This window comes from Giraffa tippelskirchi, chromosome 5 (genome assembly GCF_054371585.1).
Source record: "Giraffa tippelskirchi isolate mGirTip1 chromosome 5, T2T-mGirTip1v1.2.pri, whole genome shotgun sequence".
NCBI lineage: Eukaryota > Metazoa > Chordata > Mammalia > Artiodactyla > Giraffidae > Giraffa > Giraffa tippelskirchi.
The window spans coordinates 20,983,616-21,009,997 of NC_137279.1; the positions used below are offsets into that span (position 1 = coordinate 20,983,616).

Below are 26,382 nucleotides of genomic sequence, written 5' to 3' on the forward strand. Positions count from 1 at the left end.
AGTATTCTTGCCTGGGAAATCCCATGGACAGAGGAGCCTGGCAGGCTACAGTCCATGGGATGGCAAACAGTTGGACACAACTTAGCGACTAAACACCACCAACCAACCCAGGTCTCCAGCAGCAGCAATAGAGAGGATAGAAGGAAGAGGCGAGGCTGGATTGAGCAGGAATTGGGAAAGGAAGGGGTTGCTGCCTGCACAGATGCCTGCTGCCAAGAAGCCTGCTTCTTTCCTTTTAGACAACCTTTCTCCTGTTTGTTAGCTTGGATTGCTATGGGGTGGGAGATGGGGGGTGAAGTTTATAACCATAGCTCTGAAAGGATTCTCTCTGCTTTGCATGGTGCATGAAGGTGCATATCCTGCCTAATTAAATATCACCCATGTTTTGAAGAGGCTGTCTTTTGTGTGGCTGCAGAGTCAAAAGAACTTCAGGAAGGAACATAGGGCAATTCCTCGTCAGACTTCTAGCTCTGCTTCCTTCTTTCCTCCCTCCCCCTCTCTCTCTTTCTTTCTTGGATTAGCTGAACGGAAAATTAAAATTAAATTAAGATAATTTCTTTCCTGGTCTGTTTATTCTTCTTAAGATTTACTAAAACCAGAATCACAGTCCCCAAGAGCAGTTGACCCTTGAACAGTGTGGGGTTGGGGCACTGATTTTCCGCACAGTGGAAAACCTGCAGGTAACTCACAGCTGGCTCTTTTTATCCCATGGTTCCTTGGCACATGCAAATTCAACCAACCCTGGATCATGGAACCTGGATCATGTAGTGTTTCCCACTGGAAAAAAAAATCGATTATAAGTAGACCTGTGAATTCATGTTTGTATTTTTCAAGAGTCAGCTGTATAATATGGGTGCTTCTGTATAGTGGGGGCTTCCCATGTGGCTCAGTGGTAAAGAATCCACCTGCCAATGCAGGAGACACAGGAGACATGGGTTTGATCCTGGGGTTGGGAAGATCCCCTGGAGAAGGAATTGGCAACCCACTCCAGTTTTCTTGCCTAATGTGGTTGCTGTGCCTTATGGAGACTCTTTCATACTTCTGTCCCTGGATAGACACACTTTCTTAGACTCTGGATCCCAGCTCTTTGAAAAGGCAACTGCCCTAAAGTTCCCTATGTAATTGAATTTACTATAGCCACTGGATTAAATGGCCACTGGCAGTCTAGGATCTCAGTGTAACAGCCTCATATGACATATAGTTTATCTACTCATTTATTTTTCCATCCAGTAAACCTATATTAAAACACTTTATCATGCTGGGTGATAATCTAAGCATTATTGATATTTACTGAGAATCAATTATGTTTCAGGAACTTGTACACCTATTATTGGAGTGACTCTGTTGCACAGAGCTTACTAACATAGACTTTGAACTTGAACAGATCTGTTTGAAGTCCCAATTCCATCAATTGACACATGGGTGACTTTAGTCATATACACTAACTTCTCTAAGCCTCAACATGCTTATCTGTGAAATGGCGATTATATTACTTCCTACCTGGCAAAGTCGTTGATAGAAATAAATGACTTAATGCATATTAAGTGCTTATATTACCTGGCACAGCATAAGTTTACATGATCTTTTCTCACTTAATCATCACAAGATCCAGAAAAATATGTTTGATTATATTGTAATTCTATTTAGAGGGCCCAATATTGCATATTTTGGAGAATTTTATCCAAGATTTTAGAACTTTAAACCATGATGTTAACACTGCTTCATAGTTGAAGCAACTGAGATGCAGAGAGGCAGTGGAATCAGAGCCCCACCCCAGGTCCCACCGACTCCCAGGGCAGGTCTCCACTGAGACTTAACATCCCCCCCTTACTTACATTATAATCTTCATGGCCATCTGGCAGGAATCTCTTTGAACTGTCTGAGTGTCTACCACTTACCAATGTTAGAATCATCCCTCCCTTGTTGAAAGGTGACTACACAGTTCATATTTTCCAGACCATTTTCATCTCTTCTCTGTGTGCACTTTGGGCCTTCCGTCCTCATTAACACCTCGACCAGAAAGGAAATGTAAAAGGAAATAAAACTTAAGCCATGCAGTTTTTTTCTTTATTAGCAGCTCTTTTTTAAAAGATCTGGTGGATGGGGAGGCTGACTTTTAACTACAGTGGAGTTCTTTTTTTTTTAATTATAGTCACAGATTTAAATTAGCTGGGCTACCTTTCTGGATGTTACTGTGAATAAATGAGAGCTGTTTTTCTGAGCCCCAGTGGGCCTGTGGTCACAGAGACTCCTGTCAGCCCAGCCAGCACCTCGGGCCTTTCCAACTCTCCACCCTTTCTACTGGTGCTCCCTTTATAGACACTGCACTGGGGGCTTCTCATTTTGCATCAGAGACAGAGAGGATTCTCTTCAAGGTCACACATTTGTTAGGGCTACCATGTTTCATGGCTGAAAGGAGGCCTAGATTTGTGCAGGGTTGTGGCCCTGGGCTGACTGAATTAGAAAAACGCAAAACTGGAAATCAAAACATGTCAGACATTTCTCTTCATTCTTTTTATGTTTTAAAACCTAGTTCACTTTCTAGCTGTACCACATACTCCTTGGAGAGTATAGCTTTCCTTGGGGTCTCCCCACTGCTTGTTATCTGGTCTACATTCAGCCGGGGGCCTGGAAGGGTAGTCTGGAAGCCAAGTCTCTATCAACCTTGTCAAGTGGAGTTCCTTCTGTTGGTTTTTGATCTTGTGAGTGTCAGCAGAATACAGTCCCCATATCCTCGTGCTCTTTTGGCCTGCCCCAGTTCTTAATTTCTTTTTCCCTGTTTATCACAGAACTCCGACATATCCTTTTGTCATTTATCACCTACGAGCTTTCTCCTATCACGTGACTTCTAGCAACCAAGTATGGGCTGAATTTTAATGGTGGATATTATGCAACCACTTGGGAACTAGGGATGGCAGCTTGGCTGAATAGCTTCAGTTTTCTCGTCTGTAAAAGCACGGGGTTATTCTAAATGGCATGCATGGTCACAGTTGGTACTACTTCCCTATAATCTTGTCAATACTTGTTTTAGGAAGTTCCTCTTGAGATTGACAGAGCCAAACTGGAACTCAGGCAACTTATATATAGTCTAACATTTTTATTAATCACATGATTTCAAATTCTATATCTCCTTTTTCTCCCCCCAGAATCTTTTGTTCAAGATCTTTGCAATATTGTGAGAAGGAATGGGATACTGTGGGTTGAAACTCGGAGAAAGCTGTTACTATAAACCTAAGGCATTATTACTAATGTTTTGAGATTTCTCTCACGTAATAAAAAAAGTAGTTTATTTGTTTTAAGAGGCCCCAGGTAATGCTCCCTCCCCCAGAATTTAGGGACACTTTTTTCATGATATATGCTTTGAGTTACAAATAACTGTTTTGTAATGAAAGATTTTTCTATAAGATAGTTGGAAATTTTTGATAAATTTAGATTTTTTTTCATAAATAAGGAGGTCAAATTCAAGAAAAGTGATATGTTAAAATAAGGAGGTCAAATTCAAGAAAAGTGATATGTTAGAGGAGAAAGTGTCAGAGGTCTTGGACTCAAATCCCAACTCTGTAATCACTGGACTATAAACCCCTTGAGGGTAGGACTCTGTCTCCCTGGCACCCAAAACAGCACCTAGACAGAGCCCCTGGGGCCTGAGGTGCTTCATAAATGTAATAGATGTTTAATAACAAGTAGAATAAAGAATGATACATAAAATAATAAAAATGAAAAATAACTGGGTGAACTTGGGCACTGTGTTTAACTTTTTTTGTTAAATATAATAGATGTTTAATAACAAGTAGAATAAAGAATGATACATAAAATAATAAAAATGAAAAATAACTGGGTGAACTTGGACGCTGTGTTTAACTTTTCTTTCATTAATTCTAAAATTGAAGACTAGCCTCTAGGTGAGGCACAGGATAAAGTGGCCCTGCTTTTGAGGAGCTGGTAGAGTAAGAAGAGAGAACATTCTTTCTTTTTATCATTTAAGCCATTTTATTTCTTTATTGGAATATAATTACTTTACAATGTTGTGTTAGTTTCTGCTGTACAATGAAGTGAATCAGCCATATGTAGACATATATCTCCTCCCTCTTGAGCCTCCTTCCCATCCATCCTCTAGGTTATGACAGAGCGTGGAGCTAAGCTCCCTGTGCTATACAGCAGCTTCTGAGAAAACCATCTTTCAAAAAGACCCATGTACCCCAATGTTCATTGCAACACTATTTACAATAGCTATTAATAGGACATGGAAGCAACCTGAATGTCCGTTGACAAATGAATGGATAAAGACTGTGTGGAATATCCCTTCTTAAGTGACCAATGAGGCTGACTAGACGAGGAAAGGGAAAAGGGCATTAGCGTTACTGCTGGCTATTCAAAGGAATGTGAGAAACTCCAGGGACCCCCAGTCCCATGAGTTCCTGGGAAATTCCTCCACGGAGCAGCAGAACTTCTAGTAGGGATTTCCCCCATTCATCCCTGTTTGTTTCTACATCACTATCCTCTATCACTAACATGTAGAATTCATCTTACTGAAAAGGCCTGAGCCTTCATTTCTTTGGAAGTCCTCTGCAAGCAATGACTTGTGACTGGCATCAAAGTGCTGTATTCTGTTGGGTATTTAAGACATCTCATGGGGATATGCAACCTGGCAGGTTTAGACTGAGGTGCTCACATTCTTCTGGCCTTCCCTTCCCCTTTAAAGAAATCTGAGTGTTTTTATTTGAGTCTGTCTGCTGTTCCCAGGGCTTCCCAGGTGGTACTAGGGGTAAAGAACCCACCTGTCAATGTAGGAGACGTAAGAAACTTGGATTCAACCCCTGAGTTGGGAAGATCCCCTGGAGGAGGAAATGGCAACCCACTCCAGTATTCTTGCCTGGAGAATCCCCATGGACAGAGGAACCTAGTGGGCTACAGTCCATACGGTCAAAAGAGTTGGACACAACTAAAGCAACTAGGCACACACACATGCTGTTTGCACCAAGATTTGGGACTTATATGTTTTTAATAGTTTGAGAAAGAGAAAATTCAGAAATAAGAGAGGTGAGTGGGTTGTCAGAATGGGAAGTTTTTGGGGTTGAGTCTTGGGGAGAGAAAAAAAGGAACCGTGCTATGTTTGAAGAGAAAGGAAGAAGGATTTAGGGATGTATAGCCTGCTGGGTGTTGCTGCCCCAGCGTGGCGTTCCAGGGAGGGAGACCTAAAGTCAGTACCCTGCGTATTGGGGTAAGGATTTGGAGAAGACCCTTTGGTGAGCAGTGAGAGCCCTCCTAGGTCATGGGGGTACCATGTAGGTTTGAAATGGAATCCTCGGCTTTTCCCATCAGGAGTATTTACATTACTCTGCTTCTCAAGAACAATAAATATACTGGAAAAAATAAGTGAGGAAACAGGTCCCTCTCTTCAATTTTGGGAGACAGCCATGCTATATGAGCTTAACAAATATATTTTAAACTCTGCTGGGTTTCTGATTACAAAAGTCACACTTGTTCATTGTAGAAAATACAAAAAAAGCATCTAGAAGAAAACAAATATCACCTAGAATTCCCCTTCTGAGAGATGGCCACTGTGAACAGTCTGTTGGTGAACTGTGCAGTCCACACACACTTTTCTAACAAACAGGATGATCGTACTCATCATTTTGTAACTTGCTTTTTCACTTAACAATAGATTCTGAATATTTATACATGTCTTTATATATCTAGACTTCCCAGGTGGTTCAGTGGTAAAGAATCCACCTGCCAATGCAGGCAAGTCAGGTTCCATCCCTGGACTGGGAATATTCCCCTGGAGGAAGAAATGGTGACCCGCTCCAGTATACTTGCCTGCAGAATTCCATGGACAGAGGAGCCTGGTGCGCTACAGTCCATGGGGTCTCAAAGAGTCAGACAAAGACTGAGCAACTGAGCACACATGCGTGCATTATGTATTTGCCCTCAGTGTGATTTTTTAATGTAGGGCACTGACTCTCAGCTGGATCTTCGTGGTTACTGATGTGACTGAGTAGATCAGGGCAAATATGGATTCACCAGGTTTTCTCTGGTCCACGTGGAAGTTATCTCTGTCTGGTCTCTGCCTCCCTCTGCTTTTCTCTGTCTCAGAAATTAAAGGGACACGACTGAGCATGAGCGTGATGATGATGACCTTCTTCTCAAGGCAAAGAATGCTTCAACCCTTCTCTTGATCACATTCCCTTCAAAAAACTTGCTTGTTCTCCCCCAACACCCCAATGTTTTTCATGTTTTTCGTGACCATGGTTATATCCCTAGCTCAGACCCTTAATTCTTCCCACTTAGTAAGCCATCATAAGAGAGTTCTTATTTGTCTTCTCAGGCTTCCCAGGTGGCCCAGTGATAAAGAACCCACCTGCCAATGTAGGAGATGCAGATTTAATCCCTGGATTAGGAAGATCCCCTGAAGAAGGAAATGGCAACACACTCCAGTATTCTTGCCTGGGAAATCCCATGGACAGAGGAGCCTGGCGGGCTGCAGTCCATGGAGTCACAAAGAGTGGGACACGACTTAGTGACTGAGCGTGCACATACTGATCTTCTACCCTTCAGAGTCTCTCCTCCAACCTGTTTTACAATTGTTGGTATATTAATCATATTAAGCTACAGCCATGGTCTATCCTCTGCTCGAAATCATTTAGTATCTTCCCGATGCTGTCTATGTCAGGTTCAGACTCCCTAGGCTGGCATCCAGGATCTTTTTCATATGGCCTCGTGTCCCATGCAAGGAAACTTTAACCTTTCTCTCTCTGTCTTCCTACCAAATTCATTTAGTCATAATCTCCTATGGATTTTCCCATGCTCTTAGCTCAGTGATTGGCCCTCCTTCTTTCTACCCCTTTGCTCCTGCCTTCGCTCACACCCTGCTAATCCTCTGAACCAGAGTAGACTCTTCCCTGGCTTTCCTGCCTCCACCCCTCCCCCTTCTACTTTGCTCATCACATTGCACACAGAAAGTGCAACACGACCATCATGCACTCCCTTAAAATCTTTAATGGCTTCTCATAGCATCTGGAAGGAGTCCCTAATTTCTTAGCATAACCTAAGCCTCTTCCTGATGTGTATTCCCCTATGTCCCTTTATCACCATTTTGATGATTGTTTTTGCCATGCGGCATGTAGGATCTTAGTTCCCTGACCAGGGATAGAACCCATGCCCTCTGCATTGGAAGGATGGAGTCTTAACCACTCGACTACCAGGGAAGTCCTTGATGTTGATCTTGAGTCTCTCTGAGTGCCTTCAGTTCCCTGTGTGCCCCCAAAATGCAGTCTGGTCCTGTATGCACTGCCCCACCCTCTCATCTCCTCATCTTCCTTCTCCGTGCCCCTGGGTTTAGTATCCATCCTAAGTGCTTCCTCAGCTCCTTGTTCTCCCTGGTACCTGGACTCCAATCACATCGCATTATAATTGCCTTTTTACTTGTCTATAAAGAGACTTCAGCTCCTTGAGGACAGAGATGATTTTTTTTTTGTCTTACTATTTCCCTAACAGCTGATACAGGGGATACAGCAGATTCATTTAGTCATGTTTGGTGTATGAATGAATGGATAAATATCCTAAGATTATGTAGTGATGCATCAAGCATTCAGACACAGAGGCAATGGGACAGTGGGTGCTGATGGTCCTGCTTTGACAATGCAGGCAAAAGGAATTTGATAAATAGTTGTATATAACACACAATTCCCATGATTGTTCTAAGTCTTCATCCCTCTGTCTGTGCTTGCGGCTGTTGATACCTATGCTGTTTCTAGTGTTTACAATCAGGATTTCTTTAGGTGTTTGTGTGTGGATTGTGGCTGGAACACTGTGCTGTTGGCTGTGATCCTGGGGATGGGGGGAATCTCTGTCTGGGAATCCGAATAAAGTCATGACTAACACAGGATCACTTTGACCTTTGCCTATGATTTGATAATGATGGCAGGAGCAATGATGATGATGGTGATGATGGAAAACACACAAAAATTTTACCTATATCAAGTTTAGGCTGGGATGTGAGTGATGCTTTTATTCCTTACTGACCACAAGGCCCTTCCCTAGTCTACAGTAAGCTTGACATGTCCCTGGTATAAGCCACTAAACACTATGGAGTTGTTTTTGAGTCTCTGTGTTTTCATAAAAGGTTCACACATAGAAACATTCAGATTGCTTTGCCCTTCCCTTTAAGACCCTCTAGCATTGTCCTGTTGCATTTGGATCTGAGATCTTTTTAATGGCCTGTGAGTTAGGTGATGGAATTCCAGTTAAGCTATTTAAAATCCTGAAAGATGATGCTGTGAAAGTGCTACACTCAACATGCCAGCACATTTGAAAAACTCAGCAGTGGCCACAGGACTGGAAAAGGTCAGTTTTCATTCCAATTCCAAAGAAAGGCAATGCCAAAGAATGCACAAACTACCACACAATTGCATTCATCTCACACGCTAGTAAAGTAATGCTCAAAATTCTCCAAGCTGGGCTTCAGCATACATGAACTTCCAGATGTTCAAGCTGGTTTTAGAAAAGGCAGAGGAACCAGAGATCAAATTGCCAACATCTGCTGGATCATCAAAAAAGCAAGAGAGTTCCATAAAAACATCTATTTCTGCTTTATTGACTATGCCAAAGCCTTTGACTGTGTGGATCACAATAAACTGTGGAAAATTCTGAAAGAGATGGGAATACCAGACCACCTGACCTGCCTCTTGAGAAACCTGTATGCAGGACAGAAAGAAATAGTTAGAACTGGACATGGAACAACAGACTGGTTCCAAATAGGAAAAGGAGTACGTCAAGGCTGTATATTGTCACCTTGCTTATTTAACTTATATGCAGAGTACATCATGAGAAACGCTGGGCTGGAAGAAACACAAGCTGGAATCAAGATTGCCAGGAGAAATATCAATAACCTCAGATATGCAGATGACACCACTCTTATGGCAGAAAGTCAAGAGGAACTAAAAAGCCTCTTGATGAAAGTGAAAGAGGAGAGTGAAAAAGCTGGCTTAAAACTCAACATTCAGAAAACTAAGATCATGGCATCTGGTCATATCACTTCATGGGAAATAGATAGAGAAACAGTGGAAACAGTGTCAGACTTTATTTTTTTGGGCTCCAAAATCACTGCAGATGGTGATTGCAGCCATGAAATTAAAAGACGCTTACTCTTTGGAAGGAAAGTTATGACCAACCTAAAGAGCATATTAAAAAACAGAGACATTATTTTGCCAACAAAGGTCCATCTAGTCAAGGCTATGGTTTTTCCAGTGGTGATGTATCGATGTGAGAGTTGGATGGTGAAGAAAACTGAGCGCCGAAGAATTGATGCTTTTGAACTGTGGTGTTGGAGAAGACTCTTGACAGTCCTTTGGACTGCAAGGAGATCCAATCAATCCATCCTAAAGGAGATCAGTCCTGGGTGTTCATTGGAAGGACTGATGTTGAAGCTGAAACTCCAATACTTTGGCCACCTCATGAGAAGAGTTGACTCATTGGAAAAGACTCTGTTGCTGGGAAGGATTAGGGGCAGGAGGAGAAGGGGACGACAGAGGATGAGATGATTGGATGGCATCACAGACTCGATGGACATGAGTTTGGTTAAACTCCGGGAGTTAGTGATGGACAGGAAGGCCTGGAGTGCTGCAATTCATGGGGTGGCAAAGAGTTGGACACAACTAAGCCACTGAACTGAACTGGACTGAAGTCGTACCATGATCTGAATCCTGCCTGCCATTCCCACTCTCCTTTCTTCCTTAATCACCCCGTTCCAGTCACTCCAACCTTCTCTTTGCCTCTTCAGCATCTCTTCTTGTGCCGTTCTCTCTGCCTGGAATTCTCTCCCTTTGCTTTTTGTGTGACTGATTGCTTTCTTGCTTCAAGTCCCAGCTTGGTAACCGTGACCACCCTTCTGAGGAGAGTCCTCCACTGTGCACTATCACTGTGAGGGTCTCATTTTCTTCATAGCAGTGCTCAATAGCTATAATTATGAATTTATCTTTAGATATACCTATTGCTACTCTTCAAATCTAAGCTCTAGAACTTACTAGCTGAATGACCTTGGGCAGATTATGTACCCAACTTTCATCCCGTCATCTTCATCTGGAAACATATTTTCTTGAGAGCTATTACTCTGCTATTTACTTAATATGGATTTATTTCAGCCTCCCAACAGAGGGGCACAGAGAAAGTACCCAGTTGCCCAAGGTCACACAGTAGCTAACGGCGATGCGATTTGAACACATTTAGTCTAGTTTCAGAGTCCATGCTTTTTACTGCTTTGTCAGGCTAAGTGCAAAAGTTCTTGGACTGTACCAGTGAGAAGCTTCCTCTTGAGCCCTGCCAAGTTTTCTGTGAAAGTGTTTTGCATCATAGCAGGGGTATTTACCAGCTTTCTGGATCCATCTAGAATACCCGAATTCCCCCTCCACCCCCTCCTACTCCGCCTGGCCTCACTTACCCTCCTTGGAAGCAAATGTGGCTTTAGTGTCCCCCTGAAGGCTGGAAACCAAGCCCCATCTTTCAGGGTGGCCCTGATGAGGTAGAAGCAGGGCCCCCGCCTTTATGCGCTGGTAGCAGCTTTTAGACAAATATGCTGTGTGCTCCTGGCTGCGTCTGCTGCCTACAAATAGCCAACTACAAGGAATTCACTCCAGGTTGATTCTCCTTTTCTTTTCCTCCACAAAAGGCAAGAACTGTGCAGAGAGGAGAACGTTTACTCTGAAAAGAACTGTGACGTGCAGAGCTGGCCTTACTGTTCCACAGATCAGTTCTGAGGACTCAGGAGCCTGGTGGCAGGGGCAGAGGGCTTGGCCCAAGAGGATGGAGGCACCAAAGCCCCTTGTTCCCTAATGGTCCTGCCATGAGCCCCTGACCGTTGCATGAGAGGTGCTGCTGACAGACAGGCTTTGCCTCCCGGCTGCCAATGACAGACGTCATCACACACAAGCCCGCATTTCCATTTCCAGAGCTGTCTTCTCCTTTCTTTTATGAACAGAGTGTGTTGAAGAAGGCCTGTAGGGATTTCTTTGAGCATCCCGCCTAGTTGATGAGCCCAACCTTTGGGGCTTTGCCTGTGGTAGCTGTGCTCCTCTCTATCCTTCATTCTACCAAATATGTCCCTGTATACCAGGCACGCAGCAAAAAACTCTTAAATGAGTATATAACCCTCAGTGCCTCTCAAATGACCCTGAGCAGATCTCCTCTGCAGGGAAGGGCATCATAAAGATAGGAGGTGGTGTGAACAAAGACACAAGATCAGGAAATTGTGTATGCCATCAGGAAACCATAAGCTCGTGCATTTGACCCAAGATAGGATGCAAGTGAGGAGTGTATGGGTTATTCTTTTGATGCCTTCAGTATCTTTTTTTTTTTTTTTTAATCTATTCTTTGCCTTTCTTGTCCCTGCTCTGAGGCTGACTTCTGTGGTTCAATCTTATGGGCTCCCTCCCCCTGTGTTTTGCTGTTGGAATTGACCAATTGAAGGCCCGGAAAGCCATCAGATGTTGGGAATGAGGAGAATTCATGTTGTTTATTTTCTTCCTTCCTTCCTCTCCCTCCCAAGCTGGCTGAGGTTCTGGCAGAACTGCAGTCCCTCAGTCCTCTAGTGACACTTGTGTCACGGGCTCACCTTCCTTCAGCATCAGCTCTCCCAGGGATCTGGTAATACCATTCCTACTCTTTGCTCCTTCAGTCCTACTGGCAGTTATGGCTTCTCATCAATTCCTGGTCCCTGCGGGATTCACCTTCCCTTGTGTGCTGTGCTGTGCTTAGTCGCTCAGTCATGTCTGACTCTTTGCGACCCTATGGGCTGTAGCCCACCAAGCTCCTCTGTCCATGGGGATTCTCTAGGCAAGAATACTGGAGTGGGTTGCCATGCACTCCTCCAGGGGATCTTCCCAACCCACGGATCGAACCCAGGTCTCTGGTGGATTCTTTACTGCCTGAGCCACCAGGGAAGCCCAAGAATACTAGAGTGGGTAGCCTATCCCTTCTCCAGGGAATCTTCCCTACCCAGGAATTGAACTGGGATCTCCTGCATTGCAGGTGGATTCTTTACCAGCTAAGCTACCAGGAAAGCCCTCACCTTCCCTTGCTGGTTCTCTAATCCCTATTTGCACCTGTATAAACAGTCCCCTGACTGAATTCTTTGTAGTTGAACCCTTTAGTGTATGTGCCATCTGTTTCCTGGTAGAACCCTGACCAATGCAGAGAATAGTGGGAGACTAGGCTAGAAAGACGGTGCTTAGCTAGATTTTGGAGAACATTAAGGACTATGTTCAGGATTTTATATTCTTTTGATCAGGCTACTTGGAAATCATTCAGTGTTTCTGAACACAAGAAGGGCTTGAGTAGAGGTATGTGGCAACAGTCAAAATGAAAAGCAGTGAATGCAGGAGAAGGTGCAAAAGTGAAGAAACGATGAAGAGGCGGGATCACTGGTTGTGTGAGAAATGGAGAAGGAGACTTTAAGGTTGGGTCCATGTCTCTAGGACCAAACTAGCAGGAAAGTGCCACAACAGAACTAGGAAGTAGAGGGGGAAGTCACTGTTACAATTGGTTGAATTTGAGAATGCCTCAAACCTTCATCTATAAATTGTGGTCATGGTTGTCCGCCTCGGAGGGACTGTGGTAGTGTCAACTAGTTCATCAATCACCCCAAGCCTGTTACAGCTCAGAAAATATCACACGGAGATGCTGCCTTCTTGGAAAAAGGCTACTTAGTAATCATGAAAATAAAATTTTGATGTCTTTGAAGGTTAATCCACAGTGACCATCTGGGGTTTGCTACATAACAATGACATCTCAAATAATTTTGTAGATGTGGTTTTTACTTAGAATAGAGATGAGGAGGCAAAATACATCAGATGAGGACACCTTGGGGGAATGAGGGCTACTGAGCTTAGAGAAGGCTGTGAGGAAAAGAGGTTTATTCTAACAGTGCCAGAGGCAGCTCTGAGAGTCATGAGTGGAGGTGCTGGAGCTTCTACTGATAACGTAGAAGCAGCTTCTATGGATTGATTCATTCTGCCCATAGGTGGGATGAGCTTCCTACAGAGTGGTGAATACCTGGTCCTGAATGGGATTAATTTGAAGCTTGATGCTTTCTGGTTAGGGACTTTGTGGAACAACTTTCTTATTGGGCTATAAATCAGGTGAAGAGAGTCACATCCTATTCCATTTCCCTCAGTTCCTGCCCAGTGACCCTCATGATAACTTCTCACCTAAACACAGATGCAGAGGTGGGTTAATGACCACAAGTCTACATCCAGCAGTGTCCAGGGTCATGGCCTTTCATTGCAGGAATGCTCTAGAAGGAACTGACAGGGGAAAGAGCAAATGGAAAACCCTTCATGAGTCAGAAGTTGATAATACTCTTGTTGCTGTTGTTCAGTCACCTAGTCATGTCCGACTCTTTGCGACCTCATGGGCTGTAACCCACCTGGCCCCTCTGTCCATGGATTTTCTCAGGCAAGAATGCTGGAGTGGGTTGCCATTTCCTTCTCCAGGGGATCTTCCCGACCAGGAGTCAAACCTGCGTCTTCTGCATCTGAAGGCAGGTTGTTTACCACTGAGCCACTAGGAAAGCCCCATGATAATATCCTGTTTCCTATCAATTCAATGAACAGCTTGAGTTTAACTGGTCACCCATGTGGGTGGCAGATATGCAGAAGAGAGAACAAATGTGCTTTGATTCCCTAGTGGTTCCACCAGCTGGGGAGTTTCAAAGATGACTTTTAAAATCTCAGTTGAAATGGGACAAAGGAAATGTGTTGTGAGGAAAGCATGTCTGCAATGTAGAAAGATGGCAAATGAAGAATTTCTTGCTAAGTGGGGGCAGAGAAGAATCTCTTTAGGTCAATTGGTGTTAAAAAGATACGTGCTTACCCAGAACCCTAATATTGTGAAGGAATTCAGAGATTTTTTTATACCTCAGTCTTCCATTTGATAAATCATACATATTATTTACAAAGGAAGTTCAAATTTACAAACTGACTCATGTGCATTTTATCTTATGAGGAAGGTGTGGCAATAACTGTTTACCTGATGAGCAAATTGAGACTCAGAGAGGCCAGGTTTCCTATTCAAGGTCATCCATATGATAAAGAGATGAGCAAGGCTTTGACCATTAACCCTCTAGTCTTCTTGGTGGTGCTGGTTTAGTTGCTAAGTCGTGTCCAACTCTTTGTGACCCCATGGTTTATAGCCCACCAGGCTCCTCTGTCCATGGGATTCTCCAGGCAAGAATACTGGAGTCGGTTGTCAGTCCCTTCTCCAGGGGATTTTCCCCACCCGGGGATTGAACCTGGGTCTCCTGCGTTGCAGGAGGATTCTTTACCAACTGAACCACTACTCTTCCTACCACGTCATAATGGTGGATTAGATAATGACCAACGCTGTGTATTTATTTTATGCCAGATGCTGGGCTAAGCACTTTACCTAGGTTAGCCCACTTAGTCCTTATAACAAACTCCGTTTTCCATATGGAAACAGAGGGTGCTCCTTCCAGCCTCTGGCTCTACTGAAGTACAGACTGCAGTTCAGTGTCAAGGTTGTTACAGGCTCACCTTGTCTCTAAGACTAGGATGAAAGAGAAAGGTCAGCATTCGGTTCAGGAGAGCGTGTGCAAATCTGTGCATGTACAGGGTATGTATGTACAAAGAGCTTCATACTTTCTCTAAACTGCCTTCTAGCTACCTCCACTTGGTTATACTCCCAGAAATGGAAATATTCCATTTCTCAAACTAAACTCATCAGCTTCTCCCTAACATTGTTCCTCCTTTTGCCTTCTCCACCTTGTCCAGCTGCACCACCCAGGCTCAACACTGGGTATTTGTGTTGAAGACCTCTGGACTCGACATCAACAGAATTGCTCACGGCCATCCCAGTCTGTCCAGTCCCACTGCTGTGTCTCAGGTCACATCTACATTACCTGGACTTTAGAAGTCAATGTCTAGTGGGGACTCTTTCCTCCTATTCCATTGTTCCATTCCTCTCTCAGTCCACTCTTGAGATCATCTCATTTTATTTTCCAGAAACATGGATCTCATCCAGTTGTTCTCTTTCTTCAAACTCTTCATTGGCTTCCTGTTATAGTCATTTATTCCTCAGGTGTGAATTGAGCAGCTGCTAAGTGCCAACTGCTCTATTAGTGCTGGGTACAGCAGAGTCAACACAGCAGCCGCAGAGCCCTGTCCTTGTGCGACTAGAAAAATGTGTGCTCTTCAGCCTAGCGTTCAAAGCCATCTGCAGTTTGGCTGAACTCATCTTTCTGGCCTTTGTCATCTCTCTGCTGATCTGCAGGTGATATCTGTATCTCTTGTCATCCGGTCAAGCTGGGTATCATTAGTGTCCTCTCTTTGTGCCTAGGTGAGTGGTTGCCTGAACCTGGAGTTCCTGCTCACTTGTCCAAATTTCCTGTGACCTAACTCATCTGTATCTCTTTCTTGAATTCTCTCCAGACCCTGCTCCGGCCTTAACAACTCTGGTCAGAATTAGTGTCACCTATACAGTGAGCACAGTGTTTTGTATGTAATGGTCATGTTCACAGTCTGCATTATTTCTCTGCATGCCTGTCTTCTCCTTATACTGAGATGCTTAAGCATCCTTGAGAGCAACGTCTCATCTGTGCTTGTGTTCTTGGGACGTTGTTCAGTGCTTGGCACACAGTAGGTGCCTAATAAATATCAGTTGCTTCGAAATGGTTAGAAGTGGAGGTTCTTAATGGTACTTCCCACCCTGCCATCATCTACCACCCCGTTAAACAAGCTTACTGGGGCTTCCCGGGTGGCACCAGTGGTAAAGAACCCCCCCTGCCAGTGAAGAAGTAAGAGATGCAGATTCGATCCCTAGGTTGGGAAGATCCCCTGGAGGAGGACATGGCAACCCACTCCAGTATTCTTACCTGGACTATCCCTTGGACAGAGGAGCCTGGTAGGCTACAGTCCATGGGGTGGCAAAGAGTCAGAAAGACTGAAGTGACTTAGCACGCACGCAACAAGCTTCCTCATACAAATAAAAGATGTCTTTGTATGCTGGTGCACAAGGGCAGGAAGGCGCTCGTCAGCCTCTAGGTGGCAGTGTTACTGTGCTCAAAGTAAGGTCGTGTGTCAAGTCGGGAAATCTTCTCAGGTGCCTTAGGGCACCTGCCTTTCTTTCCACTTCCTCCCTCTCTCTTTCCCTTCTCCTTCTCTTTCTCTCTCCCTCTCCTCCTCCCATCTCCACTTCTACTCATCCATTCAATCTCTTCATAGGTTTTTAGAAACATCAAGATGCCATTGTAAGGACCGAGGCAGATGTACAAGGTCTCCTGGAGACGCAGCCTCCTCCCTCTCATACTTGGTGTAGAATTTTAAATTTACTTCTGATACATTCCATTTAAAATTTTGAAGATGTGGATAGGTTATGCTTTTTAGAGAGAGGGAGATAGAAAGCAGTTGTTTTTAGAGGCAGCCAAGGAAACAATTCAAAATGGCCCCACACTCCTGGCTGGGTGTGTCAGGGGTGCTGGGGGCTGAGGGAGCACCTGGCTGTGCCGGGCAGACCTGAAACAGGCTTATCAACCAGGATTAGGGAGGCTGTGTCAACAGAGGGAGTTTCAGGACAACCCAAGATGAGGTGGCCTGGCAGAGTTTGCTGGGGACCCACCTCAGAAGAAGGGAGAGGGCAGGGGGGTGACGGTGGCAGGGCCCAGCTGGGTGGAAGTGGGCGGCTGGGAGGAGGGCTGAGAAGGCAGGTGGGCTGTGCTCTCTGGGGACTAATCCGTATCTCTGCGTGCCTGTTTTTCCATCGTGCCCACTATTTGAACAATTCAGCGTTTCAAAGTGGGGGTGGGGACGGGGGAAGAGGGAATTAGTAATTTAAGCATGAAAAATGTCAGTTCGCCTCAGAGCAGACTGCCTTTCTGTGCCCTGGCTCCTTTTGTATGGTTTGGATTTAGACATATCTGGAAGATCGTTTGCCCAGGACTAATAGGAAGGCTCACGGTGCTGCTTATTAGGAGAGATGATGGGACTTCCTCTCACTGTGAGAACACAGCGGCCTGGTGCCACTGCTTTCTATTTTTTGTCACCAAGAAAACCTCTCTCTCTCTCTCTCACACGCACATACCCCCTTCCACAAACTCCCTGGATTTCCACTCGTAAGTTTGTCTTTGGAACAATTAAAAATCCATTTGTCTTCCTCTAAATCTCATCCTCTTAGATTCTTTTCCTGCCATAGGTTTAAGGTCATTTGATTTAGCAGAGAGGCCCTTTTGTGTGCAGGCAGTTAATGAATCCCACTCTTTCCTCCTGCCAAATTCCTCAGTATCTTTTACTTCCTAAATATGAAGTGTGTTTTCTGCTAATTTCTCCTTTGAGTAGCATGTGTTTAGTTATCTGTGACTTTGGGGATCCCACTGTTGTTATCATTAAAAAATTGGGGTACTGCTTTAAAAGAGGTTTAGGACTTAACTTGATTTGCTGTCTCCTTATAAAAACATGTTCTTTTACGGAAATCTTTGTTTTATTCTGTCTCCAATTCTCTGATTGGTGCTATTGAGCACTGCTGCGCTTTGGGTATTTGGAGGCTCATGGGTGAGGTACCATGTTTTCCTGAACCTGGTTGGAACTTGTAGCCCTGTTGTCTGTTGGAGAGTCAGCCTCTTCTCCCTCCATGCTTTAAATATGGGGAAGAATGAAGAGAAGAATCTGTCAGCTGGGTCTGGAGTTCAGCCACAGTCTTTAAAATTCTGCAAAGTTCTTTCAACAAAACAATATATTTTTTTCTTTTTTCTTGCCTTCTCTGATGGGCTTCCCAGGTGGCTCAGGGGTAAGGATCTGCCTACCAGTGCAGGAAAAGTGGGTTTGATCCCTGAGTTGGGACGATCTCCTGGAGCAGGAAATGGACACCCACTCCAGTGTTCTTGCCTGGAGAATCCCATGGACAGAGGAGCCTGGCAGGCTACAGTCCATGGGGTCTCAGAGTCGGACACAACTGAGCACAGATGCATGTCTTCTCTGATGATTTCTCAAATCTGCTCAAACTGCTTTGTACCTGGCCTGAGGCTGGCACTTCCTGTAACTCTTTGCTGAGTTTTTCCTCCTGTTGTCGAATTCCTTGCAGCTTCACCAGTGAGCATAAGGAAACTCACTGTCTACCCATGGGAGGTGTGCAAAGCCTGCTCACTGTGCCCCTCTCCACTAAAGATTTCTAGCAATTTTCTAAAAAATTGGCTATGATAGAAAATGAAGCTGTTCATTCAAAGAAACGATGGCTCCAAGGGCACCCAACGGGCTGAAGTGTGACTTTGGAAGTGGGATCAGATTGGCTTAGTGGTTGTAAGTGGGTTTGCAAGTTGGTCAGATTTGGGTTCTAATCCCTAGTCCTTCCTTAGCCTCCCCAGACTTCCTTTCTTTATCTGAATAGGGATAATTATAGTACCCCAAAAGGTTATCCTGAGAATTACATGACATAATGCAGGCAAGTGCTGGAACATGCCATGTGCTCAGGGAATGTCATCTGTGATCTATGATTAAGATGATGACTCTTAAGGCTGGAAGGTACCTTAGAGATCATCTACCACCATCAACTACCATCTCTTCCAGCTGAGCCGAGGCTCTCAGGCAGCTGTCCACAGTCTCTCAGCAAGCTGGTGACAGCAGCTTCTGCTAGAAGGCAGGTCTCCTGACTCCTAACCCAGCACGCTTTCTCCTGCAGTTACAAGCCCTATACCTTCCACCCTTTTCTGCTGATGGCAGTGGGTGGTGACACACCAGTTAGGATTACACAGTCATTCATTCAATCACTATTTATTGAGAAGATGCAATGACAAGAATATATGGATCCTGTATTCAGCAATCCTATTGTGTCACTAGGGGAATAAATTAGGCAACAGTAACTAAAATTCAGAGCAATATAATAGGTGGGCTTCCTGGTGGCTCAGTGATAAAGAATCTACCTACCAATTCAGGAGCCGTGGGTTCGGTCCTTGGGTCAGGAAGATCCCCTGGAGAAAGAAATGGCTACCCATTCCAGTATTTTTGCCTGGGAAATCCCATGGACAGAGGAGCCTGTTACAGTCCTCTGGGTCACGAGAGTCAGACTCAATGACTAAACAACAACAGAACAATATAAGAAAGTACCTTGGAAGGCAGAGAATAGAGGCTACACAGAGTTGAAGGCTAAGGTAATACTCGGTGAAAACTTATTGGGCCCCTGTGACATGCTAGGCACGATGGAACATATAACTTTAAGAGCAGGAACTGTCTCTGATTTATCTTTGCATACTCAGCAGCAACTAGCATGGTGCAGGCAAGTGGTAGGTAGAGAAGAAATGTCTGTAGGGGAAATGAGTCACCTGAGTGCTCTATCTTCTATCATTAGTTTAGGATCATCACGAGGACTAGCTGGCAGGACCACCATTTCTGCCGCTTCTTCCTCTTCTGCTTGTTCAGTTCTGTACCCTTAGGTGTCCACAGCAGGACAGCAACCCTCAGAAGTTAGCCCTGTGGTGGTTGCCATAATTGCTCTGCCTTAGGAAGGACTCTGCGCGTAGGTGTCTGACTTCCCCTGGGGGGCCATTCTCTCCTTTCCATCAAAGCCCTTCCCATGAGGTGTCCTGCACCCCATGCCCACAGCACTCTGCGCTATGCCGATCTGATCAATGGTTGCATTCCGTGGTGTTATTGCCAAGCTTGGCTGCTTTGTCAGCAAGTGATCTGAGAGGTGTGTTCTGATTTCTAGTGGGTTATGCTCCTTTGGCTGGAGGGTTCAAGAGCACCAGTGTGGGTAGATTTATTCCTCAAATAATCCTCCCCAGACACCTTCGTTGGCTGTCTTTGTGGAACAAATGGATATCGTCAGCCTTATTGATTTGACCTTTCCCCGTCTCCTGGTGGGCAATGTCTGTGTCCTCATCACTCCTTTCTCTCAGGAGCGGTGAGACACATTAGAGCCGTTTCTAGGAAACCTATGCCCTTCCCTTCAGCATTTTGGAGAAGGAAAAACATTTTGACATGAGTACAAAATAATGGAGTTGTGATACCCCAGATACTCTGCTTGTGTGGCACACTGGAGTCCATGGAAAATAATTTGGTGGGCATAATTTTAACGTGGGCTTTTATTTCTGATGGAGGTTCCTTCTCTGCTGGGTTGGGCTTTTCAGTGATTTGTAGACGGTACACAAAGGAGAACATTCTGATTTTTTGCTCATTCTGCAGTAGGGGAAGGATGAAGGGCTCAGAGAACCTTCTTTTAGTCCAGTAGTTAGATTGCTGCTGTCAGTGGCATTGTATGTTCCTCATGTAGGGGGTGGGGGAAGGAAACAGGCTCAAAAGTGTTAGGCTTGGGTAGCACAATTTAAAATTTTTATATTTATTTGCCTTTTTCTTATGAAATTATGGAAGACTCTTGAAAGTCCCTTGGACAGCAAGGAGATCCAACCAGTCCATCCTAAAGGAAATCACTCCTGAACATTCATTGGAAGGACTGATGCTGAAGCTGAAGCTCCAATACTTTGGCCACCTGATGCAAAGAACTGACTCATTGGAAAAGACCCCGATGTTGGGAAATATTGAAGGTGGGAGGAGAAGGCAGGAGAAGGGGATGACAGAGGATAAGATGATTGGATGGCATCACCAACTTGATGGACATGAATTTGAGCAAGCTCTGGGAATTGATGATGGACAGGGAAGCCTGGTGTGCTGCAGTCTCCATGGGGTCATAAAGAGTCACATATGACTGAGCAACTGAACTGAGATTAGAGAAAAATCAGAAAATGACATAAACAAGATCAAGAAAGAATTATTAAAATATCACAGCGCTAACAGCTTACAGATACATATCTTTTTTGATTTAGCATGCCACTTCTCAGGGTCAGAGTACAGAAATGGCATAACTCCTTATTTCCATTGAAATAAAAATCAGAGCTGCTTTATGTGAACTGAAGTTAATTATAAAAATATCTTGTATTTGTATCTTTTATTGGAATTATAAAATATACTTGTTTATCATCTTATTTAATCTTATAATGACCCTTTGATTTAGGTTGTTCTCATCCTTGTTATAATTACCTCCCCACCCCAAGACTCAGAAAGGTATAGTGACCTTCTCCAATTAATTTTTTTAAAAATCTGGCCACACCACGCAGCATGTGGAATCTTAGTTCCCCAACTAGGAGTTGAGCCCACGTCTCCTGCATTGAAAGCACAGAGTCTTAACCAGTGGACCACGAGGAAAGTCTTGACTTCCTCCAATTAAATAGCAGGTAAATGGCAGATCTGGGATTTGAACTGAAGTTGATTTCAGAATTAAAGTTCAATTTACGAGACTCTAGAGACTTCATCATTTTATAGAGCCCTGTATATCAGTCAGTGATTGCTACAATAATGCTATGTAATAAACCACCTTAAAGCTCAGAGGCTCTCAACAGATTATGTATGCTGTCACTTACATGTCTGCCGATTAACTGTGGTTAGCAGATTTGGCCGCTTCAGGTTGGCTGTATTTGGCTTAATCCTGTGTCTTGTGTTCACATCGGTTCCATGTTGTGTTTATCCTGAGGACCAAATAGAAGAGGCTCTTCTCAAGGCAGAACAGTGGAATACGAGATCTAGGATGAACCACATAAGCACATTGAAAGTCCTTGTTCCTACCACACCTGGCCATAGTCCTTTGCCTAAAACAAGTCACAAGGCCAAGTCCATGCAATGAGGAAGGTTATAATACCTACAACAGGAGGGGAAGGGAAGTGAATAAGATAAGCCATCACAATCGGGCGTCTTATTCATTGCTCTTTTGTATGCAAAATATGCTTATCCCCATCCCAACACTCTGAGATTATTCACCCTCTCTACATCAGGTTTGACATCTAAGAACTTGCAGTTATACCAAATCCTGATATGGCTCCTATTGACTGAGACGTTTATGAAATAAAGAGACAAGTTATTTGCTTTCCAACCATGTTAACAGGAACAGAATAAATTCAATAAGCACTCCCATTTGAAAAAGGTAAGAATGGCAAGCACATTTCAGTCACTGTTGTTGTTTAGTTGCTAAGTCATGTCCGACTTTTTGCAACCTTATGGACTGCAGCATGCCAGGCTTCCCTGTCCTTGGCTATCTTCCAAAGTTTGTTCAGATTCATTGTCTGTTGAGTCAGTGGTGCCATCTAACCATTTCACCCTCTGTTGCCCCCTTCTCCTTCTGTCCTCAATCTTTCCCAGCATCAAGCCTTTTCCAATGTGTTGGCTCTTCACATCAGATGATTAAAGTATTGGAGCTTCAGCATCAGTCCTTCTAAAGAGTATTCAGGGTTGATTTCCTTTAGGATTGACTAATTTGATCCCCTTGCTGTCCAAGGCACACTCAAAGAGTCTTCTCCAACACCACAATTCGAAAGCATCAATTCTTTGGCGCCCAGCCTTCTTTATGGTCCAACTCTGTCACTGATACACAGCAATTCTGAAACCCTGCTATATAAATGAGCCAGAGTTCCTTATTGTATAGGTATAGAAGGTTCTTTTATTATACTAGGCTGGGGGGTTGACAACTGTAAAGCCCCAGATAATAAATATTTTAGGCTTTGCAGGCCAGATAGTATCTGTTACAAGTTCTCAACTTGATGTAGTAAAAAGCAGCATAGAAAATATTTAAATGCGTGGGTATAGCTGTGTTTCGATAAAACTCTATTTACTAAAGCAAGTAACAGGCAGGGTTTGACCTGTGGGCTCATGGTTCGCTGACCCCTGGATTAGGTCTTTGTTCTGTTCCCTGGAAGTGACTCACCAATCAATTGTTCTCCAATTCTTTTGGCTCCAATGTTGAGGAGGTCTTTCTTTATTCCCTCATCTCCCATGCCTATCCACTTCTGAAGAGACCTTTAGAGAATACACATTTCTTTCTGGATCAGTAAATTTTTCAGCCTGCTTTCTTTTGATTTTTTCAATGTGGACCATTGAATCTGTTATAACGATGCTTCCATTTTATGTTTTTGTTTTCTGGCTGCGAGTCATGTGGGGTCTTAACTCCCTGACCAGGGATGGAACACATACCCTCTGGATTGGAAAGTGAAGTCTTAATCACTAGACCACCAGAGAAGTTCCTCAGCCTGCTTTCTGCTTATAGAGATTTGGGGACAGGAGATCTTTTGGCATCTCAAACAGTTAGTCCCAAGTTGATAATATTTTACCAATGCAGATGTTTCAAAAGTTTTGTGTCTCCCATGTCTGATTTTAGTCAATTCCATGTTAGTTACACCTATAACATTAAAAAATTTTGAGAGATGCCTCCCTCTTGAGACTAATTTTAGCTACCTTGGGTTTATTAAGTGTCCATGGGATTATGCTTTCTGTCTTTTTGGGAGCACTTTGTTCAGCTGAAAGGAACTGATAGGCACCAATTCAGTCATTTCAAAAGTTGTGACAAAGGATGTGAGAACTGCACCCTTGATATAGTCTTTTTCCTGAGGCTGATAAGATGGTAAAGTGAAAAAACAGTTGTGAACCCCTGGAAATTCAGGGCTTTCTATATTCTCAGTTTTGTTGGCCAGCTGCTCAGTTTCTTTTTAAACTCAAGTTTGTCTTGCAAAACCTTATCCAGCTGGTAACAACCAAATTGTACTATCAACGTTCTGCCCTGACACTTTCTTACTCAATGCTTCAAGTTCATTAGGCACATTTTCTATCTTCCAAATTATCCCAGATGAGTTTTGCCAAGGGCTTCATCACTACATAACATGGATGGCATGTCTCTAGCTCTCCATAACGGTTTCCTCATCATCTGCTGCCTAATCACCAAACTACAGTAACATGTTTTAGACTGACATGATGGCAAAACTGCACTTCTGCTCAAAATTTGTGTTGCTTAACTATCGTCACAATAATACTGCATTGTAATCTACCCCCAAATGAGTTACTTACAATAACAAGCACTTATGCTCAGTCACCTGTGTCCTGGATGATTGTCATTCAACTGATTTCAGCTGACTTCAGTTAATGACCCTGTCTTAGGTTGCAAATTAACTGATGTTGGCTCCAGGCTAGGTTTTGAGCTCAAGTCTTTCTTACCTATTTCGGCCTAGACTGCAAAGGGGCAGCAGCAGCTTGGGGATAAGCTCTTTTTATAGTATTATCACTGAGTGCTAGCCCAGTCGAACTACACATGTAAAGGCTTCTTCATGCATCATACCCACCAACATCCCACTGGACAAAGCAAATGACGTGACCAAACCTAACATCAGTGGAATAGGGAAGTATACTCTGTCTACAGTGGGAAGGGGAAGGAATGACTTTTTGGATGATTTCATTCAAGTGATCATCCTAGGATTCACTTTCAAGATATTGGTGTCCAAAAGAGAAAGGAAATGGATATTTATCAAACGTCTTTCTCCAGGTATCTGGCTTTTCAATTTATTCCTCACCACAGCTCTATGACCAGTTTCTGACAAATGGGATGCAAATAATGTGTGGACTTTTCGATTGAGTTCTTGAAAGAAATGGGCATGCTCTCTTGTTGCTCTTTTCTGTCTCCTGATGGCTGGGACTCGAAGAGCCTATTAGATCCCAAATGAAAGCCACACATTGTTGATGGCAGGCTGCTTTCCCAGTTCTGGATTATTATGCAAATGAGAATCTTTGCTCTTGTTTAAGTCGTGTTAAAAAAGAAATCTTTGTTACAGTAACTTCATTGCTGTTGTTCAGTCACGCAATTGTGTCTGACTTTTTGCAACCCCATGAATGGCAGCATGTCAGGCTTCCCTGTCCTTCACTATCTCCCAGAGTTTGCTCAAATTCATGTCCATTCGGTTGGTGATGCCATCCAACCATCTCATCCTCTGTCGTCCCCTTCTTCTCCTGCCTTCAATCTTTCCCAGCATCAGGGTCTTTTCCAATGAGTCAGCTCTTTGCATCACTTGGCCAAAGTATTGGAGCTTCAGCATCAGCATCAGTGCTTCCAATGAATATTCAAGGTTGATTTCCTTTAGGATGGACTGGTTTGATCTCTTTGCTGTCCAAGGCACTCTCGAGTCTTCTCCAGCACCACAATTCATAAGCATCAGTTCTTCAGTGTTCAGCCTTCATTGTAGTCCAACTTTCACATCCATACATGACTACTGGGAAAAAACATAGCTTTGATTATACAGACCTTTGTTGGCAAAGTGATGTCTTTGCTTTTTAATACTCTGTCTTGGTAGGTCATAGCTTCTCTTCCAAGGAGCAAGCATCTTTTAATTTCATGGCTGCAGTCACCATCTGCACTGATTTTAGAGCCCAAGAAAATACAATCTATCACTGCTTCCACTTTTCCCCCACCTATTTGCTATGAAGTGATAGGACTGGATGCCACAGACTGTACATAATACTTTTAGATTGTTACATCATAGGGGAAAAACTATCCTGTTTAAACCACTGCATTTTGGGGTGTCTTTGTTAAAGGAACATGGTTGGTTTCTTAACAAATAGAGATTGTTATACTACCCTTCATGGTGGTTGAAGGGATTAAGTCAGATAATGTGACAAAACCCCAGAACCTAGTAGACTTTCTGAATAATTTGTAATAGTAATACTAACATACTAGACACATATGTAATTTATATAAATGTAAACAATATATAAAATACAATTAATATGAATTTAATTATTATAATAACTACTGATCAAATTCTAGATACAGTCACTGAAGATTATCAGCTCTAAGAAACTGTCAATTTTAGTTCATAGGGAACCCCCTCTTTGTTCTGTCTCCATCACCTTCCCTGTAGTAGTTGCCTTCAACTGTGGTCCACTTAGACTTCAACTAGTCTGTCTATATATAAGCAGTCCTGAGAATAGTGAAGAGCTGGAGGTATTTAAGTGGGAGAACTCAGGCCTTGAGTGAGATATGCTGAGTGCAGTTGGGATGCTTCATTGGTTTCCGAAATAAAATAGTAGAAGTGCTGTGTATTTTTTTCCCCTTCAAATAACAGAGTCTAGATTTTTAAATTATAGCTCAATCCCTGCCAGACCCCTCTCAAATTCATACAGGTAGTTCAAGGAAAATTCATCACCATTTCTGGAAAAACAGCCTTACATTTAATAGTCTATGGACAGAAGATCAATAATGGTCTCTATGCATAAGTAGAATAGTATATTTTCATTATATATTCAAGGTTTATGGAGAGGTGTCATGAGACTGGCAAAAAGAGTGGCTTTCTTGCCTCAAAGAAAATCTGTCCTTTGTTCCTTAAGTAAGCATTTATGGAGCATTTTCACAAGCCTGGTGCTTCATTGGGGACATAGAAATGAACGAGATGTATTTTCTACCCACAAAGAGCTCACTATCTTGTAGTTGCAAGAAGGCAATATATGTCATGCTTAAGAGCATGGACTCTGGAGCTGGTCTAGTTGGATTCAGTCTCTGGCTCTGATGCTTAGTGGCCTTATG

The 26,382-nt window shown here is 43.5% G+C and overlaps 2 long non-coding RNA genes across 11 annotated transcripts in view; one reads left to right on the forward strand and one right to left on the reverse strand.

The window, feature by feature from the left end:
- The window catches only part of LOC145507395 (uncharacterized), a 721,493-nt gene that overhangs the window by 105,837 nt on the left and 589,274 nt on the right, over window positions 1–26,382 (forward strand). Inside the window, exon 3 of one of the 10 annotated variants that reach the window (XR_014054827.1) lies at window positions 6,329–7,888. The exons of the other annotated variants lie outside the window; for them this stretch is intronic. This is a non-coding gene — a long non-coding RNA (uncharacterized LOC145507395). Of the gene's footprint in view, window positions 1–6,328; window positions 7,889–26,382 lie in introns of those variants that run through there. 10 annotated transcript variants of the gene reach the window in all.
- LOC145507401 (uncharacterized) lies at window positions 551–25,282 on the reverse strand. Its single transcript, XR_014054835.1, has 4 exons — window positions 25,105–25,282; window positions 21,413–21,571; window positions 1,899–2,010; window positions 551–777 (listed from the first exon to the last, which is right to left on the reverse strand). It is a non-coding gene; the product is annotated as an uncharacterized LOC145507401 (long non-coding RNA).